The sequence below is a fragment of the Schistocerca cancellata genome, chromosome 2, assembly GCF_023864275.1.
Source record: "Schistocerca cancellata isolate TAMUIC-IGC-003103 chromosome 2, iqSchCanc2.1, whole genome shotgun sequence".
NCBI lineage: Eukaryota > Metazoa > Arthropoda > Insecta > Orthoptera > Acrididae > Schistocerca > Schistocerca cancellata.
In genome coordinates, this window is record NC_064627.1 from 508,039,680 (window position 1) to 508,052,769 (window position 13,090).

Below are 13,090 nucleotides of genomic sequence, written 5' to 3' on the forward strand. Positions count from 1 at the left end.
GCTACAAATCCATTAGGCCAAAACAAATATCAGTGCTCATCAAAGCCTCTCCCAGCAATGGCCTATGGCATTATTTCTGTGCATTTTGGACATAAGTGGGGTGAATGCATCCTTCACAGTTCTTCAGGTGAAGCACTTTAATTTTTGAAGAAGCTTGTAAACTCATTGGTGCCGCCATAGATAAAAAGTGAGTCAACAAGTATCACACACTCTGTGCATCCTTGCCTGTGTTTTGGTTATAGGAGAACCAAGAGTGGAAGTTGTTGTAGAATGATTGGAAAAATGCAAACCTGTGACCTAAAAAAGAAGAGGAAGACACCTTGTATTTGCCATTGTTGTGAGAAGCCAATATGACATGAAATCTCCACAAAAATTTCCAGGGGGTGCAAAGAAAACATCTGAGAAGGAAACTAAACACCTAAAAAGTACTAGTGTAATTTTCATTTTTGAAAATGTTTTGTGGGAGTTTTTTATGTTTTTATTATTAAATGAATAATAAATAAAATATAGCAAAAAGTAAAATTTGGAATGCATCATATCTGAGTTTTCATAGCATGAATATTATCATGTATTTTTTTTGTTCATTTTGTGTAGTTTATTTCAATATATATTTTTTGTGTGGTATTAATGGAACCTTTTACATTAAATCTGAACTGTTCCAATGAAACTGCTAAATGCAATCACTCAGACTGCACCGGGGACACTGGTAACAAACTTTCTTCCCAAATTTGGTAAGGAAGGTTCTGCTGAATGAACCAGTTTCTTCTCAGGTTGGTGTTCCTGGGCTCTCTCTCTATTTAGACTTAGTTATTCCCCGCAGAACTGTTTCTTGATCTAGTCAAACGAAGTGAAATTTGAAGTATTATAAGCAGAAATCAAACTCACACCCATGTGGTTTAGTGTTGTGACTCGCCGATCTTTCAAAGTGCCGCCGCGCAGTTACGCGCATCCTCTATGTGTGGTGCTGTCTGCCAGCCATGCAACAGCAGCGCCACCTAAGCGGCCAGCCAGCCAGCAGCCACTAGACTCGAACTCAGTTATGATTTGACTGTTAAAATGACATACGTCTTACTCTGTTTACTAGATCTGTGACTTTTATGTATTGTGTCGTCCTTGAAATATATTTGTTCAACTTGAAGTTAGAACAATTGGCGGCGAGGGTGGGATTTTTCTTTTTCATCGTTGACCCACGTGTTTCCATGGCTACTTTAGAGCAACTATTGCAAGGTCTCATAGAACAGCAAACGCTTCTCACAAATGCGATTCGTGGTTTCGTCGCGGCATCAAATGCGGGGCATCTCTCGTCATTGTCTCTACCTCCTTTCCCTCCTTACAATGAGTCGGCGGAAGACTGGTCTGATTACGAAAAATGTCTTCGACAGCACTTCTTGGCATTTCATGTCACGGATGACCAAATATGTAAGTCTCTGTTCCTTTCATGGATTTCACCTCAAATGTATCGGTTGTTGTTGCAATTGGCTCCTTTGAAAGATCCTGCATCTTTGTCCTTTGCTGAAATGTGCTAACTTTTGTCCATGCATTTTCAGAAGCATACACATGTGGTAGTCTTGGTAGTCTCTTGTGTTGCCTTTTATCGTTGTCAAAAACAGCCGAATCAATCCTATCATGCTTGGGCTGCTGAACTTCGCGGCCTCAGTAGAAAGTGTCAATTTGTTACTGAAGCTCACAAAGAATCCTACACCGATTCCATGTTACGGGATGCTATTATCTGGTCGGCGCCCGACAAAGAAGTTAGGCAACGTGCCCTTCAGTTGGCAAATCCGACTCTAGATGAAGTCCTATCCATTGCACAGTCTTTTGAAATTTCTCACGCCGCTGGAGCGCAAATAGAGGCATGGGGTGACGTTGGGGAAATACAACCTCTTTGCGCTGTTGACAAAGCGTGTGGCGTGTCCCCGCCAGCCGACGTGGCCGCAGTACGCTCCCAAGCATAGCCTTGGCCTAACTGTAAACAACCCTCCAAGAAACTGCACCAAAACCCACGGCAAATTCCTTCATGTCTGCGGTGTTTTACAAAACATTCACGGGAGGATTGTCCACAACGTTGGGCCGTTGTCACAAATGCAAAAAAAAAAGTGTCATGTGTCATCTGTTTGCAAATCCAACTGCATACATGATGTTCATGAACATGGCGCTGATTCTGATTCTGTGTTGTCTGTCAATTGTACTTCTTCCCTTTCAGGGAAGTTATTCCTCACTGTCCAAATACTTGGTTGAGATGTTCGCATGCAGGTGGATACTGGTTCTGCTGCCACTATAATCAATTCTCAGATGTATCTTCAGTTGGGTTCTCCAATCCTGTCACCTGTCACTAGGCATTTATGGACTTACAATAAACAGAAGATTTCTCTCTTGGGACAATTTTATGCTGAGGGATCTTACAAATCTGTCATTTGCACTATTCCCATATTTATGGTCGACCATAGTAATACGGAGAATCTTTTTGGTTTCAATGCCTTTCACGTTTTTGGGTTCTCCATAGATGACTCTGTCAAAATCGTCTCTGATGCTATTCCCTATGCTCAATTGGATTCCTTGTCAACGACATTTTCGTCCCTTTTTTCTCCTGGGTTTGGCCGTTCAAACGACTTTGAAGCTCATATCATGCTCAAACCCACTGCTCGGTCTAAGTTTTTTCGGGCTCGGCCCATTCCTGTGGACCTTTGTGACCAGGTCAAACAGGAGCTGGGTCATCTCAGTGCCTCAGGGGCCTTGCTTCCTGTCACTTCCAGTGAGTGGTCCTCTCCTGTCATTGTCGTTCCTAAGCCAAATGGTGATATTCATCTCTGTGGTGATTTCAAAGCCACTGTAAATGCTCAATGCCTTATTGACACTTACCCTATGCCTCGACCTGAAGAATTGTTCACTAAACTTGCTGGAGGCCAGTATTTTTCTAAAATTGACCTGTAGGAAGCTTATCATCAACTTCCTCTCGACACTGCTTCCCAGCAGTTTCTGGTCCTTAACATGCCTTTTGGCCTCTATTAATACCAAAGATTGCCATTCAGGGTTGCCAGCGCCCCTGCTCTCTTTCAGCGATTCTTGGAACAATTATTGCTCACTGTCCCTGGGTGTATAAATTACATGGACAACATTGTTGTCACTGGCTTCACCACTGAAGAACATCTTCAGAATCTCCGCACACTTTTCATGTCTTACAGACTGCCGGTCTTAAGTGTAATCTTCAGAAATCAATTTTTTTTTCAGGCATCTATCACGTACTTTGGGTTTCAACTCTCTCGGGATGGTATTCGTCTGCTTCAGCAAACTGTCACTGCGATCGATGCCCTTCCTCGCCCTACATCTGTTAAGGAACTGCAGGCCTTCTTGGGGAAAAGAGCATACTATCACAAGTTTTTACTGTCTGCTGCTTCGGTGGCTCAGCCGTTGCATTGCCTGTTGCATAAAAATGTGCTTTTTCACTGGTCCGCATCATGCGATGCTGCTTTCCAGAAATTGAAGACTATGCTGAAACAGGCCCCATGTGTGGCTACTTATCGACCTGGCCAACATCTTGTTCTTGCCATGGACGCCTCTCAATACAGGGTTGGTGCAGTCCTTGCGCACCAGTTTTCTGACGGTTCTGAACAGCCCATTGCTTATGCCTCCAAAACGCTCATGGATGCCTGACAAAAGTATTCTCAAATTGAAAAAGAAGCTTTGGCCATTATTTATGCTCTTCGTAAGTTTGGTGTTTTTCTCTATGGATCCAAATTTCATCTTGTTATGGATCACAGACCACTTGTTTCCTTGTTTCATCCATCATCGTCACTTCCCGACAAGGCTGCACACCGCCTCCAGCGTTGGCTCTTTACTTGTCTCGTTTCAATTATGAGATTAATTTCCGACCGACAGCTCAACATGCAAATGCTGATGCACTGTCTTGCCTTCCCATGAGTCCTGATCTGGCATTTGATAGGGACGAACTTTTGTGTTTCCACCTGGATGTTGCCGGGCAGTGGGTTGTGGACGGGTTCCCCATCACCGGGGACTGGCTGGCAGCTGCTACAGGTTCTGACCCTACCCTCTCCCGGGTTTTAGGATGTATTCAGAAGGGTTGGCCAGATCATCCGTCCACTAAGACTTCTGATCCATTGTGGAACTACTACACTTTGCGTTACCGCCTCACACCTAGGGATGGTATTATCCTCCTTTCCAACAAAAATGCTTCGGCGCATGTTGTGGTACCTGCGTCTTTGCGTGCTTCGGTCTTGCGCCTCCTTCACCAAGGGCACTGGGGTGTGTCTCGCAGAAAATCTCTGGTGTGCCGTCATGTGCACTGGCCCGGCATCGACTCTGAAATCGCACACGTGGTCGCTGCCTGCAGCCCTTGTGCATCACAGGCCGCCGCCTCGAAGTTGTCTTTGTCACTGTGGCCTTCGCCTGAGAAGCCCTGGGAGTGTATTCATGCTGACTTCGTGGGACCTTTTTTAGGTACTTATTGGCTTCTCGTTATTGACGCCTACTCTAACTTTCCTTTCATTGTCCGTTGCACGTCACCTACCACCGCGGCAATCACCAATGCTCTAGCTCGCATTTTCTCTTTGGAAGGCCTTCCCTCTACTCTTGTTACTGATAATGGTCTGCATTTTGCCTCTTCCGATTTCGTGGATTTTTGTGCCCGTCACGGCGTCATGCATGTCATGGCCCCTCTGTTCCACCCACAGTCAAACGGTGAGGCTGAACGACTGGTCTGCACATTTAAGGCTCAGATGAAGAAACTCCTGACTTCTTCTGCTGCCGATGATGCGCTTCTCCAATTTCTGGCTTCTTACTGTTTCACCCCTATGGGCTACCACAGCCCGACTGAGCTCTTACGTGGCTGACAGCCCTGCACACTACTACATCTTCTGCGGTCTTCCACCTCACGGCCGCGGGTGCCTTTGCTTGGCCGGTTCACCACCGACGAGACACAGGTGTTGCATTGTGTCATTCGGACCAGTTTCGGCCTCGTGTGCCGACAACGCCTGTTCCGGATACCACTACGCCACCTTCGGCTCTACCTGACTCTCGGGATACTGGAATCTCTCATTACTCACAACGCAGTCCTCTCACCATCATATTGGTGCCAGCACAAGAACTGACACCACCAGGAGAAGTGCCCATGCAGGAACCAGATGACCACCATCTGTTGGAGCAACTCTACTCGCCTCCTTCTCCTACGGACGCGGACCCATCGTCCATATCTCCTGTTATAACAACCGGACTTGCCGCTATGGGCAGATTGGTGCATGGGGCCCCAGCAGATTCGACCCCCACGTCTCCTGTCATCTCGACCTGTTATTATCGAGGACACTTCCGTCCGTACGGGAAGCCTCATCCTCGAGACTTCACGCCCAGTCAAACAACACCTATGGACATGAGCAATCTACAGGCCACCTCCATCAAGACCTGTGCGAAAACTTCAAAGGGGGAAAAGTGTTGTGACTCGCCGATCTTTCAAAGTGCCACCGCGCAGTGACACGCATCCTCTACATGCGGCGCTGTCTGCCAGCTATGCAGCAGCAGCGCCACCTAAGCAGCCAGCCAGCCAGTGGCCGCTAGACTTGGACTCAGTTATGATTTGACTGTTAAAGTGACACACATCTCACTCTGTTTACTTGATCTGTGACTTTCATGTATTGCATTGTCCTTGAAATATATTTGTTCATCTTGAAGTTATAACACAGATGATAGGTGGCATATCTGATTACCTTCTCCAATAAATCTGTCATCATGTGTTTTATTCACTGTCAGATTAATAAAGTGCTCTTTGCTTTTGGGCTAATTCCCTAAAATTTCCATGGTAGTAGCTGTGGTTCCTCTGCTTAAAAAATTGGTAGAATTGATGTAAGTAATTACAGATCCATCTCAAGCCCATAAAAAATACAAAGTTCTTGTGAAAGCAACTATGTTGCAAGTTACTGGAAAGTAACTAACTATGCAGCCCTTACCAGTTCGGATTTTAAAAAGGAAGATCAATAAATGGGGGCTTATATAATTTTCTAAATCACACATTTGGATCATGGGGATAAAAATAGAATAATTACTGCATATGCAGGGGCATTCAATCATTCTTCCTGTACTCCATACATGAATAGAATGGGAAGAAGCCCTAATAAGTGGTACAGTGGGATGCACTGTGCCATGCACCTTACGGTGGTTTGCAGAATATAGATTAGATGTAGATGTACATGTACATGAAGATGTTGTCCAACTATTTCTGGAACATACCCTCAAGGAATTTTCATAGTAAAACTCTGTGATGCACAACACCCCTGTTGTAGCATCTGATAGTGAATTTGTTGAATACCTCCTTAATGCTCTCATGCCATATAAACTGTCTCAGGATGAAAGGCACCACTTGTCATTTGATCTTGTCTATTTCTTCTATTAATCCAATCTGGTAAGGGTCCCAGACTTCCTTGGTATGTCACTTAGCGCTGTTGCTACAGCAGTGTAGCAAGAGAGCTTCTCAGTATCTTGGATGGTATGGAAAGAAATAAGTGACAAATGAAAGGTCCAAACCAGACTATATGGATAGCACTATAGATAGCACATTGTACTTAAAAGACGGGTGTCTGAGTAGAGTTTCATTTTCAGTATACTGTTTTAACTTACTGCAAATGTTTTGTGCAGCACTGCATTGAGTGTAGAACAGTATGGGCCATACATTGTGTAGCTAGTCTGATTTACAGGGTGCATTCAAGTTCTAAGGCCTCCGATTTTTTTTCTCCGGACTGGAAAGAGATAGAAACATGCGCATTGTTTTAAAATGAGGCTGCGTTCATTGTCAATACGTCCCAGAGATGGCAGCACCATACGGCAGATGGAATTTTACCGCCAGCGGCGAGAATGAGAACTGTTTTAAATACTTAAAATGGCGACATTTTCCTTACTTGAACAGCGTACAATCATTCGTTTTCTGAATTTGCGTGGTGTGAAACCAATTGAAATTCATCGACAGTTGAAGGAGACATGTGGTGATGGAGTTATGGATGTGTTGAAAGTGTGTTCGTGGGTGCGACAGTTTAATGAAGGCAGAACATCGTGTGACAACAAACCGAAACAACCTCGGGCTCGCACAAGCCGGTCTGACGACATGATCGAGAAAGTGGAGAGAATTGTTTTGGGGGATCGCCGAATGACTGTTGAACAGATCGCCTCCAGAGTTAGCATTTCTGTGGGTTCTGTGCACACAATCCTGCATGACGACCTGAAAATGCGAAAAGTGTCTTCCAGGTGGGTGCCACGAATGCTGACGGACGACCACATGGCTGCCCGTGTGGCATGTTGCCAAGCAATGTTGACGCGCAACGACAGCATGAATGGACTTTCTTTTAATCGGCTGTGACAATGGATGAGACGTGGATGCCATTTTTCAATCCAGAAACAAAGCGCCAGTCAGCTCAATGGAAGCACACAGATTCACTGCCACCAAAAAAATTTCGGGTAACCGCCAGTGCTGAAAAAATGATGGTGTCCATGTTCTGGGACAGCGAGGGCGTAATCCTTACCCATTGCATTCCAAAGGGCACTACGGTAACAGGTGCATCCTACGAAAATGTTTTGAAGAACAAATTCCTTCCTGCACTGCAACAAAAACGTCCGGGAAGGGCTGCTCGTGTGCTGTTTCACCAAGACAACGCACCCGCACATCGAGCTAATGTTACGCAACAGTTTCTTCATGATAACAACTTTGAAGTGATTCCTCATGCTCCCTACTCACCTGACCTGCCTCCTAGTGACCTTTGGCTTTTTCCAACAATGAAAGACACTCTCCGTGGCCGCGCATTGACCAGCCGTGCTGCTATTGCCTCAGCGATTTTCCAGTGGTCAAAACAGACTCCTAAAGAAGCCTTTGCTGCTGCAACGTTGTGAAAAATGTGTACATCTGCAGGGCAATTATGTCGAGAAGTAACGCCAGTTTCATCGATTTCGGATGAGTAGTTAATTAGAAAAAAAATCGGAGGCCTTAGAACTTGAATGCACCTCGTATATGTTAGCCAGAAACTTGCACATATTTTTCATTATTTGTACCATTTTCTTGTTGCAGCCATGGAGCATGCAAGAGTGTGTGCTTATATTTCAATTTTGTACTTGTAAAAGCAGAAAGAGCAAAAGCTTTGAAACTAGTATTATACTCTGATTTGTTATGTGTTTTTATGCAACGCCAATCAATATTCGATAGTTGAGAGTGGTCTTTCCTTGTTTGTGATTGTTGTAAGCAGTAAAAGAATACAGAAACTCAGGTCAAGCACAATCACATTTACCACCACAAAATATGATTGTTTTTGATACATTAAATAAATTAAAATAATGAATAACAGAAGCAAATGCCTGTGTGTTAAAAGTGTGATCATTGTTCTTTACAGCTGTGATTTTCTTACTATCATTTAAAATTATAGTGGTAATTATTCTTAACTGTAGTTGTGAACATTAAATCTTGTTTGCCTCATAGCAGAGTTGGCCAGTTCAGATCCTGATAGCATCTACCTAATGATCTCAAAAATGTATAATTGTTTCCTATGGTATGAGGGTTGAATGAAAAGTAATGCCTCCACTTTCATTAATTGGGTTTGGATGGTAATATTTTAATAAATCAAATGCAGAAATAATCCTTAGAATGCAATCTTTAATCACCAATATTCACTTTTCCACACAATCACAAGCCAATGGAATACATTTCTACCACCAATGAACAAGTAATGGGAGAAGTCAACACACAGTTTCTGCAACCACAATCTCACAGTTCTCTTAATGTCTTCATCAGAAGCATAATGATGTCCCTGCAGATTATCTTTCATTATCAGGAACAGATGGAAGTCAAACAAGGCTAAATCTGGACTGTATGGAGGATGCCAATGGTGGTGAGATTCAGTCTCTGAAGTTCTGCTGTGGTGGCACATGAAGTGTGTGGTTTGCCAAGCAAAGCAATAATGTGATCCGCACATCTTGTGAAATTCCGATTGTGATTGCAGTTTCTCTCTGAGTGATACAATGATTGTCATGAATCAATCTGTCAACATTTTTCTTGTTAAACTTGGTGGTTGCTGTCGCAGGACGTCCAACTCTTTGTTTGTCACGCAGGTCAGATGATCCCACCTCAACATCTTTAAACTTACTCGCCCAACTACACACAGTACTCACATCAACACAATCACCATAAACAGCTTTCATTCTCTGATGAATCTCCTTTGAGGTGACACCTTCTGCTGTCAAGAAATCAATGACTGCACGTTGCTTAAATTGCATTGACCGACTGTCTGTGCAGCGTTTCATACTTTACAAAGTAACAACAAAACTGTTCAGTGCTAAGGCTCCCCGCCAACTGGAGCTGTAGAGAAGAGGCTACTGAACAAGCCAGTACCTGTCGCATACCAACGCTGACAACTGTTAAAGAGTTATGAAGGTGGAGGCATTACTTTTCAGTCAACCTTTGTAAATGCCAGACATCAAGATTAGTGACCATCAAAGTTGATCTTTCAGTTTATAGATTGTAATTATTTTATTAATTGGCTTGCTGGGCAGTGCTATTTTTAGGCACATGAGTATATTTTTTCCAGTAATATAGTCCCTTATTACCATTAATATACAATTATAGCATGTCTTCAGATAAAAGGAATGAAGTGGGTAACGTTCCCTGGCAACACTCACACTATTAATAAACTAAAATTTAATTATACTGTAGCGATGCTGCCGCACGCTAATTCAAGTTCGCCGGTGTGTGTGTGTGTGCTGTGCACGTGTGTCAGTGCAGTGGTGTGCAGCGTAATTACTTTACGCGACGTTTGTGTAGTTCCGCGCCCAGCCTCTAGAGGCGCTGTGTTTTCTAGCTTTTATATACGTTCTGTTTATTATTATTATTATTATTCCTTGTTTTTTGAGTTAGTGAGTAGTTCCGTGCCTCCTGACTTGTGTGGATGAGTACTGTTTCCTCTCCTAACTACGGAAGTTTTCTGAGGATTAAGGATCCTCTGTATATGCCGGAAGCAAATTTTATAGCTCCGATCTGTCCATGCAAGCCGGGCGTCGTCAGATACGCGCTTGCAATAAAGTTATTGTTGCTCAACTGAAGGTCTTCATTCTTCTGAATCACGTTAAGCAAAGGTCGGACAGCCACCAGTTTAGCTCAATCCGACAAGTGGTGACCCCGACGTGATTCAAGCAGAGACCGACGTGATTAAGAAGAAGCAGCCGTGAGCTACGTAAGTAACGAGCACATAATGACTGAACAGCAGGCCGTCTCCAGGATTGCAGTCCGTTTGCCGCCGTTCTGGTCTGACAACCTGGTACTCTGGTTTGCGCAGGCAGAGGCAAGTTTTAGCTGCACTGGAATAACGGTCGAAGCAACTAAATTTGCGCTGATTGTGAGCCAACTCGACCAATGTTATGCAGCCGAGGTGCAGGACATAATCACAGCACTGCCCGAGGCTGGAGCTTATGCCAGGCTAAAATCAGAGTTGATTCGACAGGTGGCTGCGTCACAAGAGGACCGGATACGTCAGGTTCTGACACAGGAAGAAATTGGCGACAGGAAGCCTTCTCAATACCTGCGACATCTACGCAGCAAAGTTGACACCGTTACTGTGCCAGACAGTCTGCTCAGAACGCTGTGGAGCAGTAGGTTGCCGCCGCAAATAAAAGCCATAATCGCCTCACAAATGGGCATGCCACTGGATGACGTGGCGCAGCTAGCAGATCGGATTCAGGACGCGATCACACCGGCTCCAGTCAGCTCAGTCGCGGCGTTGGACAACAGTGCAAACAGTACCGCATCTGTAGCACGAGCCGACCATGATTCTCTCGCTGCCAAGGTTGAGCTTTTGTGCGCCCAGGTCAGTGCGCTGGTGGCACGTGACGACGACAATAATAGAAGAAGCCGATACAGACGGCGGCGTTCGAGAAGCAGATCTTCCGGCGGTACTACCACTCCGCAAGGCGAGGTACCGTTGTGCTGGTACCACCAACGATTCGGCGATCAGGCAAGGAAGTGCACATCGCCATGCTGGCACCCAAACGCCACCGGCGGTCGACAATAGGCGCAACCGACTGCCAGTTATCCTCCAAGCGCCTGTTCGTTACCGATAGGAGTTCCGGCGTAAAGTTTTTAATTGACACTGGGTCGGACCTGAGTATCATACCACGAACAGCCGTACATCATTGCCGGCCGCTAACTACCTTCCCTCTGATGGCTGCCAACAATTCTTCCATCGCAACATATGGCACACAGAGGATGGAGCTTAATCTCAGCCTACATTGCGCATACGAGTGGAATTTTACAGTGGCTGACGTCACGGAGGCGATCGTCGGGGCTGATCTCCTTGCGCACTACCACCTGCTGCCGGACATCACGAACGCACGCTTGGTAGACAGCGTCACTGGCTTAGCAGTCACGGGTTTCCGTCGCAACACCGAAATGCACAGTGCCAAGTTGGCCCATACTACAGAGGGTGAGTACACTGAATTACTGCTTAACTATCCGAACTTGACCAGGCCGCCCGGCGCTCCCAGGTGTATACCACATGACACGGTGCATCACATTCAAACGACTGATGGTCCCCCAGTAGCATGCCGACCTAGGCGTCTCGCTCCGGACCGATTGAAGATAGCGAAAGTGGAATTTGACGCTATGATTCGCGAGGGCATAATGCGGCCATCTAAGAGCCCGTGGTCCTCCGCATTACATCTTGTTCCGAAGAAGGGTGGAGCTTGGTGCCCATGCGGTGACTACCGTGCGCTTAACGCGTGTACAGTGCCAGACAGATATCCCGTTCCGTTACTGAGGGATTATAATCACGCTTTACATGGTGTCACGGTGTTCACAGTACTGGACTGCGCTAAAGCGTATACACAGATTCCGGTGGCCAATGACGACATTCCAAAGACTGCAATAATAACGCCTTTCGGTTTATTTGAAAGCAAATTTATGACTTTCGGTTTACGCAATGCCGCTCAGACCTGGCAAAGGTTTATAGACTCGGTTCTCCAGGGGCTGCCATTCTGTTTCGCCTACCTGGACGATGTGTTAGTGTTCTCTGCTGACCACGAACAACACCGACAACATCTGCGAGAGATTTTCGAGCAATTGGAGCGTTACGGTGTCGTCTTGAACGTGGACAAGTGTGTTTTTGGGCAGTCAGAGGTGACATTTCTTGGCCATAAGATTTCTGCTGAAGGCTCTCTTCCTTTGTCCGAGAAGGTGGACGCTATCTTGCAGCTACCCCGACCAACTACGATCAAAGAATTGCGTCGTTTTTTGGGGATGCTCAATTTTTATCAACGACACCTTCCTCAGGCTGCGGAGCTGCAGGAACCTTTGACGGCGGCATTATCAGGCCCTAAAGTAAATAGCAAGTCTCTGATACAGTGGACAGAGGACATGTGTTCTGCGTTCGAGGCAACAAAGAGGAGCATGGCCGACGTGGTGCTTCTCGCACACCCACGGCTCGACGCGCCATTAGCAATTGCCGTAGATGCGAGCCAGACGGCGATCGGTGCCGCGTCACAACAATGGTCCGACAATGCATGGCAGCCACTGGCGTATTATTCCCACAAGCTTTCGCCTGCACAGAGAAAATGGAGCACATATGACCGTGAGCTCCTGGCAGTATACCAGGTAGTGAAATATTTTCGCCCCCAAGTGGAATCGCGAACTTTCACGATATATACAGACCACAAGCCACTCACGTTCGCCTTCCGTCGGAATAGTGCCAACTGCTCTCCCCGTCAATTTCATCACCTTGAGTTCGTGGCCCAGTTTACTACCGACATTAGACATATTTCTGGGATCGACAACATTGTTGCGGATTGCCTTTCACGGATCAGCAGTGTTTCCAGTACCATAGACTTTCCTGCACTGGCACAGGCACAGAGAGACAACGAAGAACTCCTTGCCTATGTTAAAGACACGGCTTCCGCATTGCAACTGAAACTCGTTGATGCTCCGGGGGAAGATACACAGCTATACTGTGACGTTTCTCGCGGCCGACCTCGTCCCTCTCTGACGCCAGCTTTTACAAGACAAACCTTTGATATAGTACACGGATTGTGCCATCCCGGGGTACGCCCGACATTCTGCCTAGTATCG

The 13,090-nt window shown here is 45.8% G+C and overlaps 1 protein-coding gene across 1 annotated transcript in view; it reads left to right on the plus strand.

The window, feature by feature from the left end:
- The window catches only part of LOC126155883 (uncharacterized), a 97,716-nt gene that overhangs the window by 39,972 nt on the left and 44,654 nt on the right, over nucleotides 1-13,090 (plus strand). The window lies entirely within an intron of this gene.